We start from the raw sequence: 15,672 nt of genomic DNA, 5'->3' as shown, positions 1-15,672 counted from the left end.
TGGTGGGCGTGAACGCAGGGAGGATCCATCACTCACCTTCTCGCTCACCATATAATGGGGATGAAGTCAGTCCCGTGAACCCCCTTTATACCAAAACGCTGCCAATACGCCATTATACAGTAGCTGGGAGGTAGAAACATGTTCAGCACTCGTCTGGAACACGTGAAATATGTTGATATTCGTTGGAAATAAGTTCTTGATAAGTTACGCATCAGTTATGCACAAGTTACTCATAGGTTTTGGATAAGCTAGACGCCATGACTAATGAGTAATTTACACTTAACGTATGTGAACCATCAGATAACTTATTTATAACTTATGGCCCACAGATGAGCATACGCTGGCATACATCTGGAAGCTTTGAGCATGCTAAAAATCTCTCGACATACTTGCCGTATGTTGACATGTGCCAGCGTGTTTCAAAACGTACCCATAACTGATCTAACGTATGCCAGCGTTTTTGCCAGATTTTCCGTACGTCCGGCATACGCTGGCGAAATCATCAAGGTGTGAGAGGAGCTTTAGTTTTAAATTATTGAGGGCCAGAAAACAGAGAGATTCTTTCAGTCTTTTGGATTGAAATATTGAAATGCAGGATCTTCTTCTGATACCAGCAAATATTACCTTTAACTTGGATGGATGGAGATAAAGCTTTAACGTTTTTAAGAACAGGAGCGACATACATCCCCTGCACTGCCACACAGAAGCAGAGCTGATTTCTTTTTTCCTTCTTCCATTTGGTTTGTCAGCAAAACAAGAAATGACCATGTCTTCCAAACGACTGAGGTACAGAAGCATACAGAGCTAAAGGAGCACTGGACCGGTGCAGGAGGACACTATTATTTCTCTGTAAACATTTCTGAACCAAATGACCAGGACTCCTGAGGCCATAAAGTGCTGACAGCTTTAAAAAAGATGCCATTACTATAAAAAGTGGACATCTTTAGTCAGTTAAAACAGATCCAATGCATGACAATATGTGATGGCATATGCAAAATAAATGTCAGTGTCCGTCTTGTATTTGTAGACAAAATGATGACATCTGTTACTGTCCTGATCTTATATGTTACATTTGATACATTTGTTTTCTTTCTGTCTGTATCCATAGTATGCAAAACATCATGAACTTTATCTTTTAATGGGCATTTTCTATTTATATCCTAAGTCTCTTTAGTTAAAAAAGCAATTTTATATCAGTCATTTTTAGATTGCTTAGCAGTTCAACCTATATTATTATTTTTTTTACATAAATTCCATCTAACAACGTTTTTCAAACTCTGGAGTTTAATTCGGCTTTTCTCTTCCTACTTGTTGCACTTATTAAAAATGGTAATGCTACTCTGTGTAACTTTATCACTGCCTGACATGAAATTACATTAAACTTTTCCTTTTATAGGAAAACAATTAAAAGTATTTCTAATTAAAAAACAAAAATAATGAAGTGGTATTGTTTTTCTGTACCTAAGTAATCGGAATAAAATGGAAGATCAGAAAAAGTGTTCTGTAAAGTTTCCAGTGGGAATATTCTAACATAGCATGCAGCAGATGTGCAGTCCGCTCTGCTCCTTCATTAGAATAACTGGATCCTGACAAGTGTTAAGATGCAGCTGATGGGATCGGATCAGCATAACCCCCCCCTCAGTAGGATTAACGTTTCATATCGATTCTGCCAGTTAGGATTGGAAAAGTCTTAGTGGCATATTTACATTGACATGTTTATCCTCCAACAGACCATTTTATCCATAGGTCCGTAGTTTCTGATGATATTTAAAGTGTTAGCACAAGGTTGAGGAAGTTGGTCCTGGAGAGTCATTAACGTTGCTTGAATGTGATGCTAACTGAGGACCTCATCTTTCCTTTACAGCCATTTTCAAACTTCCAGCAGCACATGTGGTCTGACCCCTTAAATGTGGCAGAGCTCAACTTTTTTCTTTTGCATGTACGTTCTGTGTAGATCACCAACAAGATGCCCGCTTATTCTATCCACATTGTTTTTGTTAATTGAGCACTGTTTCAATTAAATTGAAAATTCTATTTAAAAAAACTTTATTAATCCCAAAAGGAAATAAAATGTTGGAGTAACTAATTTTTTAAACAGGTGTTTGTAGGTGGATGATCTTGGCGGCGCCTGGTGGCAGCGACCAAGCCCAGCTCTAGACAATTCTACAAAACGTGCCGTTCAGAACGCTACAAACCAGGCATTGATCTCGCATCTACGATCACCAATACCTGCTGAAGCTGCAGTTACAAAATGCTTTAAAAATCAAAACAAAATTTCGTTTTGTATGCACTCTTTCTATACAAGATGACAATAAAGTTTGTCTAAAGGGCTGGTTATACTCCCGCAGCAGTGTGTCACAGCAAGCTTTTTGCAGATATTTTTGATTTATGCTCAATTTTGAAGCGTGGTCTGCGCTGTTTTATCCCACGCCACAACGCAAAAGGGACAATCATGAACTAGCCGTGGGTCTAGATGCAGCCGAGGCGGTAAGGAAGTGGAGAGAAGTTTGTGTGACAACGCAGGACAATTAGGGCGAAAAGTTGCAGGGATCCAGGTGGACAAAACGGTCCCAGCGTTTTCACGTAACCTCGCTCTTCTAGCCGGTCCATCTTCAAGAGTCGATTTCAACAACGGTGGTCATACAAACAAAACAAGCCAGTAAGGTACCAAACAGGAAATACACATAGTGATGTAGATTTGACAAATCAGAGGCCTCCTGTCTGCGGTATACCTACAATTTTGAAGAGGTGCACCAGAGTGTCTGCGGAAGGGGCGGGGGCACATTTGTGTTCACTGCGACACACACGCAGACGGCCTGGTTCTGACTATAAACTATAAGTGTAGGAAGGGGGATCATCTGTAGAGGTCTGTCTTGCACCGCATATGGAGAAGCCTCTGACTGAAGACACTCTGTTGTTATCTAAAAATCTGAAGAGGATGCTCACTGTTGTCCATAATATTCTTCACTTTATGAAGAATTATTCTTTGTGAAATCATCTCCAGAGCTTCTAGATGCGTTTCTAGAACAGAGCCAGCCTTCTTAATTAGCTTGTTGAGCTAATTAGCTCTAATACTGTTACCCGAGCAGAGGATGGAGATCACACTCTCCACAACAGACTCACAGAAGATATGTAGGAAATGCAAAAGGACCTAAGCTTCCTTAAAAAGTCCAGTCTGCTCTGTCCTTTCCTTTAGACTGCTTCACAGTTGCATCTCCAGTCTAGTGGTCCAGGTGAACACTAAGGTATTTCTACTCCTCTACCACCTCCACTTCTTCAAGGATGCTAACAGGCTTCAACTTTTCAAAGTTTCTTCTGAAATTTAAAATAATCTCCCTTGCTTTGTTGACATTTAGAATCAGATGATTTTTTTCCACACCGTGCCACAAAGTGGTTCACCAGCTCTCTGTACGCTGCTTCTTGTCCGTTGGTTTGGTTTGTTCAAAGACCAGGCTCTGTGATGGATAGATCCTCCATGGTGATTACACTTCCATGTAACTGTTTAAAAAGATTAAAGATGCATTCAGGAGTTTTATTTAAGGCTTTTTGATATTTTGGTTGATATCCTTTGCGTTTCACCATATGCTAAACATAGAATCTCTGAGGTCAACATTTGAATTCATCCACAGGTGCAACTCAGATGTAGTGAACAAAGTTGTCAGCAGTGTACAAAGCAATATCATTTGTGGTTTTTCATATTCTTTTAGGGCATAAGAATCTTAATATACATAAAATTCAGAGGTTGAAAAGGGATTGAATTTTAAAAAGAAAATGAAGATTATAAAAGTGGTTTAGTTCCTGGCCTTTAACTGGGAAACATGGTCTTGTGATAAAACCAGAATGGTTACGGATCTTTTTTGGTTAAGATTCCTAAAGAAAAGTCCTGTCAGCAAGGGATAATCAATGGATCATTATCTACACCTAATACTAATATGTTTGCAGTGATTTAATAAATTTAGCCTTAATCAGTAAAAAAATAAGAATTATAATTTTCGTTCCAATCACAGAGTCTGGGAGCGGCCATTTTTGCCCAAATATAGTAGCCCCTCCCTCCTGCCATCTTCCAGCAGTGACGTCACGGTGGGGTAAGACTAGCGCCATTCTCCCCGCTTTACAAGCTAAATCAATGGGAACTACTAGACACATCTGCAATCAACAACAATTATTGAAGATTTCCAGAGGACTTCACCATTGAAATTCACCAGAGCTATAGTGAAACTGACAATGCCCACGTGCATGGCAGCTGGATGCTGGAATACATCGGGTAAAAGTGAAAAAAAGAGTTATTCCACCTTTCTGATTCCTGATCCTCCACGGACGGGTTGGTCGTTGGATTCCCAACTTGAAGAGGGAGGATTTGCCATCGAACTTCTGGCCAGAGAAAAAAACCCATAATATGTAGCCAACATTTGGAAGAAGAATGTTTTCAAGATGACTTGGATAATAGCGCGTTGTGACAAACACCAGATACAGCACTGGGACTTGTTCAACAGCCGATACCGCACCGTGACGTCACTAACCAGTAGGTGGCAGTAGTGTTCTTTGACAAACATGGATGCCTCCAGTAAAGCACATTCACATGGAAATTACTCTGAATTAAAAACACTTATCCTTTTTTGAAGTTGGAATTCTGATTATGACCGGACTTTTCCTTTAACTGTGGGATTCACAACATGATACATTGGCTGGAAGTGATGGAGTTTACACGTCCTCCCTGTTCTCTTTGTATCTCATAGTACTCCATTCAAAACACTGTACATTTATTTGCCGGCCCTTGAATGTATCATTTTGCATGATACAGAGAGAGCATATTACATAAAAAAGATAAGAGTGGGGTTTACCTCTGTAAAATTCTATATCTTCTAAAGAAAACACAGGATAAATCCATATAAAATACATATTTAGACTATATTTGGTTAAACAGGCACATATTTAGTCGCTAGAAAGCTCTGCGTTCTTTTTTTTTTCTTTTCCTGAGAAGAGATCACTCAGGACAAACTCTTTAAATAACACTTCATAATGTTTATGTACTGAATAACCAGCAGACATGAAATCAGATTTTCACAGAAATTGTTAACTTTCTCAGATCAGAGAAGTTGCTTTGAGTTACAGAAGGCAGCGCTTACCCACATCTCGTTGGAATGGCCGCAAATCACAATTAAAGAAGCATTTTATACAACTCCAGTATACCACATCATGACATCATTACATCATACACGTTTGTAAATGAGGAGCCATTGTCAAAATATTAGTGTCCCTGATAAAAACACAGAGAACTCGCTGTTAAGAATGAACATAATGAAGATGATAACTGTATTATCAGGACAGAGGAACTGTCCTATTTAGATAAACTACTTGGGAAAACATTAGTTCCGACACACAGCAGGCAGGTTATTGTTATTAGGGTGTAAGAGACTCACGCATCATCAACAAGAATCCTAACAACCAAGAAGAGAAAGTATTCAAAGAAAAGGTTGGCATATGCGCTTTAAGCTTTTTCTCCAGGTATGTGGTGAACATGTAGTTACTCCTTAACTTGCACTTAGTAAAACTTATGATCTAATAGTGTGGATCACAGACCTGCTAATATAGTAAAGCATAAAGTGAATATAACTGATATATATAGGCTTTGTTTGCAGAAGCTCACAGTAGTCAGGTTCATGGTTGGTTTTAGTCCTCTCCTAAAAAACAGATGTTCATTCTTCAATTTTTTATGCAGACTTTAAAAAAAATAGTTTTTCATGACTCGGCTTCACCACAGAGTAGCTCTGTTGATGTCAGGACTTAAAATTTAGCTTCTCTTTAGCTTCAATGGCAGCAATTAGGGGTGTATTTGTCCAGGCAGTTGATGGAGATGTTACATAAAATATTCCATCCAGTCTGTACAGCGTACACCTTAGTTTGACAAAGAAATTTAACATGCATCGTTCGTACCCACCGTAGCCCACTGCTACCTGCTGCTGCTTTTAGTCCCTCTGCCCTCTCAGCTTCCACCCAGAGCTTCCAAGGTCATAACTGGCTGTCAGTCCCTTTAAGTGTAGGAAGCTTTCCAGAGAGCTGGAGATAACAGTAACGCTTTCGTTTACAGTACATCAATAACCGTGTAATAACATGGTAATAACCAAGCAATGTTATCTTTGCAGTTTTATATTAGTATGTAACAATGGAGACTTTTGTTTGGTCAATATCCTAAGGTTACCACATCACAGTTTCTATTATTGGCCACCACCTACCTACATCTTGCAAAGTAAATTGTAACTTATGATCAGGTAAGTAAGACATTATAAAACTTAACTCAATTGACATATGAATATATAGTTTAGTTAAAAAGGTTGGCTTGCGGTCTTATAGGTTTGGTTTTCTGTTATATGCCACTTAATACACTGCATTTTACTAGATAATAACACATAAATGTATTAATTCAATTCAATTCAGTTTTATTTCTATAGCTCCAATTCACAACACGTCATCTCAGGTCACTTTACAGTTCACCAGATCATCCAGCCAAATTGATTCAAAGTTTTCCATCTAATGAAAACCACCTAATTACAGGAAAAACTCCCTTTGAACAGGATGAAACCTCCAGCAGAACCAGGCTCAGTGTGAGCGGCCATCTGCTGAGGCCCACTGGGGTTCAAGGAGACAGAAGCAGACATAGAAAAAGAAGCATAGATACAAAAGGCAACTGTCAACCAGCTCCAGGAAACACACAGCCAGGCAGACGAGCTCCGAGCCAGCTCCCATGTCAGAGGATGAAGAGAGCACATCCAGTTAGTCACAGTCAGAGAAACAGGACTACACTGGAAAACAGGCTGATCTCGAACATCTATAAACAAAGGTGTTGATGGCAGCAGCACATTGTTACTGTCTGTGAAATGAATATGAATTATCTGGTAATAAGAATTTGGAATATCAGAAGTCTGACTTTACCTTCTCTGCCTAAAATTTAGAGCACATCACTCAAATTTTTCTAGAAAGTTTTCTTGTTACTTAGTTACATGGTGTAACCTGTTATGTTATTACCATGGTATTACATGGGTATTGATGTACTGTAAAAGAAAGTGTTACTGAAATTCACACCCTAAATTGAAAAGACTCATCTTTTCTTTTGTCTTTCAAACAAAGCGTTGGATATTGTTTTGAGCGTTATATTGTGCAAAATTTGTAAACATCGTGACAAAATTAAAAGAAGGTCTTCAGTAAAAAGAGATGGCAATGGTTTTAAACATTCATACCTACTTTGATTTAATTCATTTTTTGCTGGCTTTTTCAGTGATTAATTTTATTATTGTGATCAAAGCATTTTGATAAGAGGTGCGTTGCAAAAATGACTATAAAAGGAAGGCAAAAATGATCTAAAATCTAATCTAAAATGAATAATTAACAGGTCAGTAAGACAATCTGTCCACAGAGAGAATATTTTTGCCTTTAAAGTTCGATGATTATATATTATGCTCTTGAAAGTAAATACGAGAACTATTGGTAGATTGTCTTCCCTGCTCAAACCAAGGGGCACAATATTTATTTAAAGAAAATTAAACTTACTTAGATTTCCTTTTTTGAAGTAAATGTATGTGTATGCTGCCAAAGGAAATGAAAGTAAGTAAATATTTCTGAAATTGGTGATTTTGTACTTGATTTGAGTAGAAAATGAAAATGATTTTGACACAAAAAAGTTCTAAATCTGTATTGATCCTTTTCTCATTCAAGGGCCAATATACTAATTTCATTGGTAAATTATTTTACTTAACCCCCCACATACTGTAAGTGGTAAATAGAATATATATATATGAAGAAACTTTTCTTATTTATATATCATGTTTTAAGTGCGGGCAGGTTCTGGGTTCGATTCCCAGCCCAGGGTCTTTCTGCATGGAGTTTGCATGTTCTCCCTGAGCATGCGTGGGTTCTCTCTGGGTACTCTGGCTTCCTCACACAGTCCAAACACATGACTGTTGGGTTAATTGGCTTCTCTAAATCCTCCTTAGTTGTGAGTGTGAATGGTTGTTTGTCCTGTTTGTCTCTGTGTTGCCCTGTGATGGACTGGAGACCTGTCCAGGGTGGTCCCCGCCTCTCGCCCATTGACAGCTGGAGATAGGCACCAGCACCCCTCACTACCCCACTTGGGATTAAGCATGTTAGAAAATGGATGGATGGATGGATGTTTTAAGTGCTTTCACATCACTGAGACGTCCTTTATACTGCAAAAAAATTTAAATCTCAATAAGTCATTTTTTTCTTAAAATAAGTGGATTTTTCCTGTATAAAGGAGTTAAGTGAGACACATTGCCAATGGAACAAGACAATTTACATTTAAAATAAGAAAAAACAATTGCATTGTCTTTTTTTCAGTACATATAATCTAATCATCTTATTTTAAGAGTTAAAATATTAGTTCCATTGGCAAATCGTCTTATTTACCTGCTCAAATTAAGGGTAAATACGCTTAATTTAAGACATTCTTACTCATTTTTAGATCATTTTTGCAGTGTATCACTGCAAAACATTGAAATCTAAATAAGTATTTTTTTCGTAAAATAAGTACATTTTTTTTCTTGAGTTGAGGAGGTAAGTGAGACACTGCCAATGATACAAGACAATTTACAATGAAAATAAGACAAAACAATTGCAGGATCTTATTTCAACTGCATTTTATCTAATTATCTTATTTTAGGAGTAAAAATACTAATTCTATTGGCAAACCATCCTATTTACATGTTCAAATTGAGGGTAAATACACTTAATTTAATACATGTTTGTTTTATTTCTAATTTTGCAGTGCTGTCAACACACATCCTTTCTCATCCATCATTCTTTAATCATAAAAGAAAAATTTACTGCAACTTTTAGCTGGATGTTGTTTTAAATCTTACCACCTGGGTGAGTGGAAAAAAGGGAAATAAATCCAAATCTCACTTACGCCATGTGAACGATCCTGACTGTCACGTTTCACAGTTTGTGCTTCCTTTTGTTTCATATCAGACTTTTTATTGTATTTAAAGCAATAAGATCAATCTAACAGAAAAAACAACATAGTTAGTGTCCTGTGTGTGTAACAGTCCGTAATGTAATGTCTGCGTTGCTGATATTGAATCTTTGTTAAACAAGAGACAAAATCTCTTTACAAGGCTGTCAAGATGGATATCAGTTCAAATCAGAGCTTTTCTCTGGCTGTCATTTCTTATTAAACCTGTGAAAATACCGTCCCTGGTTGTCCATGTTTCAAGTATTTAATGATCTCCCTGTGCCTGAAATGTTCATGTTTTCTTCCTGTTCCACAGTAAAAGCTCTCAGTGTAAAACCTCTCATGGTAATCATCTCAGCAGACCATGGGGCACAATTCTCCTTTCCTTATTAGGTTTTACAAATGAAATGTCTCCCCAAGGGCAGGTGGGAAGTTTCTCATGATCTCTTCTCATTTAATTGGTCGTTTTACAAGATGGCTTTCAGGTCCTAACGGTTCCTGAAGCTAGCAGGCAGGACTTCTTACCTTTGACTGCAGGAACATGAGCAAATTACTGCAGGATGTCAGGAATTTATCTGGTCAGCATTTGCAATCCACAGTCTTAATCCATAATAGAAATGGGTGGTTCAATGATCTGACATATGAGAAGGATCGTTTGCCATGAGACTGCTGTACCACCATTTAACTTATTTCAGTTTATCTCAGTTAATTTAATGTACTTCTGTAATCACCAAACGTAAAAATGGTTTAATCAAGCTATCTAATATAAAAACATATCATTCAAATATTTAAAAAGATATGAGCTGAGGTCACAAAATATTTTAAATACAGACATTTTTGTCCATTTAAAAAGCTGCGGAGAGCTATGTACGGATGTAAACAAAACAACAGCAGAACATAACGGCAGAAGAAAGAGATGCGCGAGACGGAGAAAGCAAGGCTGCAGAGCCGGGCTAGCTGTGAAGCTAAGGAGAAATAGCCAAAGACCACCGCTACCATCAATCCTGCTCTCCAATGTCTGCTCTTTGGTTAACAAAATGGATAATCTCCGACTGGAACCCTCTTCAAAAAAGGAGATATGTAACTGCTGCGCCATCATTCTGATGGATTCTTGGCTGCATCCAGCAATACCAGACAATGCTATTAACCTGGAGAGGCTAACGCTATACCGAGCCGATCGAAACAAAGAACTAAGCGGTAAGACTCGGGGTAGTGGGCTCTGTGTTTACATCAACAACAGCTGGGGCAAAAATGCTAGATCGGTCTCTAGCTTCTACTCTCCAGACATCGAGCTTCTGAGTGTTAACTGCAGGCCGTTCTATCTGCCCAGAGTTCAGTGTGGTTAGCATTACTGCTGTTTATGTGTCCCCCAGTGCTAACACTAAAGAGGCTATGAAGACTCTATACCAGGCTATCTCTGAGCTCCAATCTGCACACAGAGGGTGTTTTAATCATTGCTGGGGATTTTAACCAGGCTAACTTAAAGACTGTTCTCCCCCATTTTTACCAACATGTTGACTTTACTCTAACATCAAAAATGCATTCAGAGCAGCCCCCCGCCCCCACCTCGGGTCATCAGATCACCTATCTGTCATGCTAATCCCTGCATATAAGCCCCAGCTGATCAGGGCTAAACCAACAGTTAAAGAGGTCAGAGTGTGGTCTGAGGGCGCCATGGAGAAACTCCAACACTGTGTTGAATGCTCTGACTGGAAAATCTTCAAGGCTGCAGCAACATAACTTGTTAAATATTGATGAGTATGCCTTGACTGTGTCAGCCTACATCAGCAAATGCATTGAGGACGTCAGCATCAAAAAGAACATCACCACCCGGGCCAACCAACCACCCTGGATGAATGGAAAGGTTCAGAAATCTCTAAAAGCACAGAACTCAGCTTTCACATCTGGTGATAAAGAGGCACTAAGAACAGCGAGAGCCAACTTAAACTGTGCCATCAGGGCACGAGGATGTGGAAAGGCATTCGGATGATCAGAGACTACAACCCCCCTTCGAAAGGCTGGTTAAACTCTCAAAACCAACTTTTTTTTTGAGAGGTTTGAGTTTTGAGAATAACTCAGAATGCATGAAAATTCCACCAGTAAAATGTGTACCAATATAGATCAAGTTAATTTTATGGAGACAGCGAGCACCAAAGCACAGTTTACACAGATATAGCACCATGTCAAAATGTAAACATGAAAAAACAGCCGCAAGAACATACGTTTGAAGTATACCAGAATACGTTTTTTAATAAATCCAATCTTCAGTTGTTTATACTCCATTCATCCATAAGGGTCCACAAGTAATCCAACATATTTGTATCATTTGTGATAAAAAACATTCCATGTTGAGAAAATCACCAATAACGTCCGGTTGTTGACATCAGAAAAGTTAGCTGGTCATACCTAATGCTCAGCATCTTGCTAATATTTACTTCCTAATGCTTTTTTCCTCAGTTGTTAGCCTGCAATGTTTGGTATGGTACTTTACATCATCTTCTTATCTACAAGACAAAAGTGTCTGCATCTTTTTATGACGCAATTTGAGCCAGATACAGTCGCTGAAATCTCACTTCTTGTCACTTCCTGTCACCAGTGACGCGAGATTTTAAGCCTCATAGATTCCGGCTGTTATTGGTTAAGACCACATGGGCTGTTGGGCTGTGTAGCCTACGTATGCCAAGGATAAATAAGGGGGAGCCTTGTTACTGGCTAATTTTTCCATACTGTAGCATCTGTTATTGTTTGGTCATCAAGGAGACCGAGCCAGCTACTTTGAAGTCAGTTTAAAATGTTTCTCTATAAACTAACAGCTTTGCTGCTGATCCTAGACTAAAGTAAATGGAGCTTATTGTAACAGGTTACATCTTGGAACTTAACACACCACAGTTGAATTTCCAATAAAACCCTCCCATTACCACTTTAACAACGCTTATATTAATCTAATAAATGGGAAAAAGAGTGATTTAACAATTGGAAATGGATTCTATATAACTGCTGGGTCTGACCCTTTCATTAACCCATAACCCTGCTAGACTTTTAAAATGAGACTTAAGGTACTCTACAAAATAAAAGCCTCTACATTATACACAGATATTAATTGCAGCATATAGCTCGACAGTATCACCTGAACTCCACCAGTTTGTTTATTTTAGACTCTAGCAGCCTTTTTAAAACACAACCCTTGCAAATTTCAAAGTAAAGGTCTCCCATTTATACTGTTATAAAGCATCTATTAGCCTAATAACTGGAAAAAAGAGTGATTTAAACATTGGAAACTGATTCTATACCACTGCTGGGTCTGACCCTTTACTTAACACACAACCTTTGCTACACTTTTAAAGTAAGAGTTCAGGGACAGGCTTGTTTTAAACAAAACAACCAGAGAAACAGCTGCAGTTAATGTCTCAGTCAGACGTCTGTTTTCTACTCCAGCTTTTTTAGTCTGACATTATGATCCTACCATTCAATTGGTGGTCAAGTGAAAATATATAAATCAGTTTACGGTATCATATTAAAGGAGGTAACCAACCAACTTCAAAACATTCAACATTCAAAAGATACAAGAAAACAGGCACAAATTAAAAGCATTCACCCAACAGATAAAGGCGTGGTTGAAAACAGGAGGGAACCAATTCTTCCGACCCCCCAAAAAAGGAGAAAAGTTCTCATCTGCCTCCCTTTACTGAACGGCTTCATGAAGATCCATCTTTGATCCACTTCTTTGCGGCAAAAAGTGGACTATTCTAAAACAGAAAACTGCTTAAACCTTGTAGATTTGAAAAATCAAAACTCTCTGTGTAGAACATGTGTGGATTTGATGCACTTTGTCAGTGCTTATGCACTTCTTTCTGTGACAGCTCAGCTTTTCAAAATGTTGCAAGGAAGACCAGTGACATTCCAATCTTGCAGCTGGTAAAATCGATGGCTACAGATGGTGTGACCCCAAATATATATTCACTTAGGGCAGAGCTGCTTAGTACAATATTTGAAAAAGACCAGTCGGGGCATGGTGATTACCAAATCGATGCTCATTTCCCTATCTCCGCGCTCATTGAAAAAACAAGGAGAAATGTACCCAGCGCTTACATTTACAAACACTGCTCTTCACAGTACTGCCAGCTAAACAAGGGAGATGCAAGGAAAGTACCGTTTGTTTCACCTGACCTGTCAGTACTGAGGGAATGTGGAATGACTCAACTTAAGACTTCAGTGGAAAACGGACTCTTACTTTCCAAGTGTCTGTGCTGTCACAAACTACTAAATGAATCAGAATGTCCCAATGAATGTAAAATTGAAGGCAGTACCCCGAGAGAAATAGTCTTCATTGGAAATGTTACTCACAGCTACAGCTTTGGGGAAATAGCATGCATTGACATTGAACTTGAGAAAACAAGTGATTTTCCTTTGATGGGGAACCAGGAAGGGCAGCAAAAAACAAAAACCAAAAACAATAAAAGTCCAAACACATAACAATCCACCAAAGGTGTGCAAGGACAAAAAACAATCTCTGAGGGTGGAAGGCAAAAGGCAAACCATTGTCCCTGGAGACTGGCTGGGAGGCTTAACAACTGCTTTCTGTATCTCTGCTTCTCTCTCCTTGAACCCCAGTGGGCCTCAGCAGATGGCCGCTCACACTGAGCCTGGTTCTGCTGCAGGTTTCTTCCTGTTTAAAGGGAGTTTTTCCACTCCACACTCGCTCCAAGCATGCTTAGTGTGAGGGATTGTATTCGATACAATGCAATCAACTGGTTTTCCTTAGATAGTAAACTATGAATCAATTTCACTGTATGATCTGGTAAACTACAAAGTGCCTTGAGATGACATGTGTTGTGAATTGGCGCTATATAAATAAACTGAATTTAAATTGAATTTAGGCTGGAGGTAAAGCAAAGTCTCTGGAGGACGGCTGTGAGGACGGCAACAGAGAACAAAATGACTTTTCCCCTTTCAATTCAATTGTTTCCGACAACCCCCAGTCCCAATCCCCGGTCTAAAGCCCACCATGTGTGCGAGTAAACTCTCCTGGGTGGAACATGCCGTTAATTCTTCTCCCTCTAGCACCACTGGGCTTTCTCCATTTCTTAGTTTGTTTGTTGTTGTTTTTTTTTTTTGTTTCCAGACATCGGTGTTCACCATTCGGGAGTAAGAGTCTAAGGTTCCTTCTGTCTATCTGTTCTTAGATGTCAGCGGGCCTGGGGAAGGGCTAGAAAGGCCATTTCTAAGGCTTGATTGGTCAAGCCAAAGCTGCCAACCATTGTAGAGTTCTGGCACCCACTTAGTCAGAGTAGTCAGAAGGTTTGGCTTTCCAACAAGGAAACTTAACGTGGATAGTAGAAAGCTGCCCCCCCACTTTATTGGCCCATTTCCTATTTCTAAGATGGTGATCTGTACGCAGTCTGCTCCAGCACCTTGTTCCATTAAAGTACACCCTACGTTCCATGTGTCCAGGGTTAAACTTTTGTAACCTCTAGGTTTGTGCAAACCTCCAGACCTCTTCCACCCACCCGGTTAATTGATAGTGGACCCGCCTTTACGGTCCACCACCTCCTGAGGTCTAGGAAAAGGAGCAAGCCAAAAATTCTAAGTGGACTCAGAGGGTTATTCTTGATAAGCACCTCATTGGCTCCTTTCATAGAGATCACCCTGCCTGGAGGGGTGTCTTTTATCTGCCCTTGAGGGCGGGATTCTGTTATAATCTTGGCACCTTAGGCTGGGCTTTACTCCTTGTTGCTCTCATTTGCTTTGCTTGTTACTGCGCTTATTATCTCCCATAATATCTACCTGTTCCTGCTGCTATTTAAGCCACCGGATTCTCCTTTGTGGGCTTTTATGTAAAAAAAAAATGGTTTGAAATATCTTGGTTTGTTTTTAAGGGGATGAAAACACAGAAAAGAAGAACTGGGAAAATGTGGAACAGAAAATAGAGGCCAAACTGGAAAAGTGGAGATGGCTTCACTCCCATATATCGTACAAAGGAAGGGTGTCGGTTTTAAATAACCTTGTCGCATCGCAGCTGTTGCACAAGCTTTCCTGCTTGGACCCACCATCTGGTTTTTTGGCTAATATACAAGCCAAGATGGCCAACTTCTTTTGGAATGGGTTTCATTGGGTGCCACAGTCTGTTTTTTGTTATTACACAGAGAAAAGATGGGCCAGGGTCACCTAGCAGGAAGAACAGCATTTTTTAGATAACACTTCATACAGAAATACCTGTCAGGGCACTCTGACTTAGTTGGGAAGGACAAGGCCAGCTGTATTTTTAGACATGTGAGCAACATTTTGCTGGATTCTGCTTTGTTTTAACAGATTTAAATCTCTTAAAGTTAAGGGGATTGCCTACATTTTCTCAGGGTGCATTTAAATCAATTTTCCTGTTTAAATTAAGACCTTTTCAAATATCTAACTCTCTGTACTTGTTGTTACAGGAGTCCTTAATCTGTGGGTCGAGGCTGGACGTGTGTAGAAGACTCCCAGAAGACTAGCTCCAAGTATGAGTCTAGGTAGAAGGTGGTCATTGAGGCTCTGCCCACTGAAGATGTAGGAGCAGCTAAATACTACTTGATGCCTACCATTATGCTCAACAATGTGATGTGGAATGAACCAAGAAAAGTTATTATCTTTGGCCTCTTCTGGCAGTATTTCTTTAACATAACCATCATCAATGAGCTTTTGGATTTTTTTTTACAGTAGATATCGGCCTTTGA

Source organism: Cyprinodon tularosa, unplaced genomic scaffold, assembly GCF_016077235.1.
Source record: "Cyprinodon tularosa strain WSP-4 unplaced genomic scaffold, ASM1607723v1 ctg524, whole genome shotgun sequence".
Lineage (NCBI taxonomy): Eukaryota > Metazoa > Chordata > Actinopteri > Cyprinodontiformes > Cyprinodontidae > Cyprinodon > Cyprinodon tularosa.
Note: the sequence above shows the minus strand (reverse complement) of the source record.